Source organism: Corapipo altera, unplaced genomic scaffold (genome assembly GCF_003945725.1).
Source record: "Corapipo altera isolate COAL_440 unplaced genomic scaffold, ASM394572v1 201, whole genome shotgun sequence".
NCBI lineage: Eukaryota > Metazoa > Chordata > Aves > Passeriformes > Pipridae > Corapipo > Corapipo altera.
The window spans coordinates 1,074,373-1,076,547 of NW_020884940.1; positions in this window are offsets into that span (position 1 = coordinate 1,074,373).

Consider the following 2,175-nt stretch of genomic DNA (forward strand, 5'->3'; position numbering starts at 1 on the left):
CCCAGGAGCCCCTCAGAGTGGCAAAGGAGGTGACCCCAGTGGCACAGGGACCCCGGGCTGGGGTGAATCCTGTGGTGACAGCGAATCACAGCCACCATGGAGGTGAGAGAGGAGCTGCCAGGCTGGGCTGGCCAGCCAGGGATGAGGGATTGATGGACAGGACAGGGAGCCCTGAGGGGATTCAGGGAGCATTGGGAATGGCCACTCTGGTGCCTCGTGGCAGCCAAAGCCAAGACTTGTGGGAATATGGGGAAAATGGGCTTTACTCCACCCAAAACACATGGAAATCCTTGGGAATGAGGAGCCTGGAGAGGTTTCGGGGCTGAGCTGCAGCATTATTAGGCCACAATAGCCCTTCCTGTGTGAGCTCAGCTGCCCAAAGGACGTGCTGGTGGAAGCACAGGGGATGAGCACAGGGATGGGGGTGAGCACAGGGATACGGATGAGGCTGGTCCCGAGGATGGAGCAGCCTCCCAGAGATCTGGGAGCTGCTGGAACGCAGCCAAGAGCTCCCACCATGGCTGGCCAAGGGCAGTGTGTCCACATGGAGCGCACAGGACTGATGCCAACAGGGTGGGAGATGCCCAGCAGGCAGCAATGCCCGCAGCACCTCCTGCTCGCCCGAATGCAGTGGGATTCTCCCCTCCCCTGTACCCTCTCCGGTGCCAAATCCTGCCCAACACCGGGCTGGCAGCTCCCTCGTGCCGCTGGCGCCACTTGCCCTGCTGCAGAGATCCGGGAGATCAGGGGACGACAGAGGTTTTTCTTCCTCCACCTTTCTTTGTACTGTTATGCTAATGACGGTAATGGGAATTAAACATCTCCCGCGCAGCAGAACAAAGGCCTCTGTCGAGCGGAGATCAGCACTGCCGGCACCGCGGCAGCCGGGTAAAGAGCCCTGGAGCCGGAGCAGGGGTCGGCGGGGTGGGGAGCACCCTGCACCCCTCGGGAGCTGGGGGCTCTCCTGCCATGGGTGCACCGCAGCCCCGCCGCCCCTCAGCCACCGCAAAAATCCTTCGGAGGGAATCTCCCGAGCTCTTGGCCAGCTGGCCGGGGCCGGAGCGCGCCTTGCACACACGGATGGGCAGCAGCCCCCATCTGCTCGGGGCAAAGCAGCCCCCTGGGACCCCCCCCTCACATGCCCGCCCGAGCCGGCACAGCCCCCACTCCAGCCCTCACATGCCGTGCGGGAAGGCGATCGCCTGGGATGCTCCAGCCTGCCCTACATTCCTCCTAAATATAGCCAGCCAGGTGCTGCCACTTCACCCGGCTTGGGAGTGCCTGGTCCAGTCCAGCCAGTGGGGTGCTGAGCCCCCCACTCCCAGCACCGCCGTCCCCACCCCGCATCCCGTGGCACCTCTCCCACCCTGCCCGTGAGACCCTCGGCAGCAGTGGCCGAGTGGGACCAAGGGGCTGATGGCACCCCGGGGGCACAGACAGACATCCCGATGGACCCTCTCCCTGCATTTGCCCCCTCCACGGGGAGCCAGACCCAAAATAGATGGGAACAGCTTCCCGCTCCCCGGCGTTGGCAGCGAGCGCCGGCGTCGTGCCGCTGGCACCGGGCAGCAGAGGAGGAGGAGGGAAGGCAGAGCAGAGCTCTCCATACACACTCACTCCCACCTTCTGCTTCCCAAACTGCCGGGGGGAACACGGAGGCTGTGCTGGGGCTGAGCCCGCGGGCAGGAGGGGAGGGGATGGGAGAAGGGTCAGAACATCCCCAGGTGCCTCCTGTCCCCAAGAGCTGGCGAAGGAACGGGATGATGGGAGCATGGTCGAGGGCTGCAGTGGGTGCAGAGGATCCCTGGCCACATTTGGGGCTTTCTCCTGCCTGCAGGACACCATTTGCTGCCGGCAGAGCTGGGCCTGATGCACAACTGAGGCCCATTTGCTCCTTTCTGGCTGCTTTGCTCAGGGTTCTGCCCCTCTGGGTCCAATGGTGCTGGTGGAAACCCCCCTGCACTGCAGGGCCGTGTCTGAGCTGGATACCAGCTCCCTTAACAGGCAGCTGCCATCCTGGATTTCAGCTCATTCTCTCCATTTGTCCCTAAGTCCCAGAGAACATCCTGTCCTCACTTGGCACTCAGTTCTTGGCCACCCCTGGTCCCCTGCTCACGAGAACTGCTGTGAGCAGCCGTGGGCAAGCACAGAGCTCAGGGGGACTGGGGGGACCCC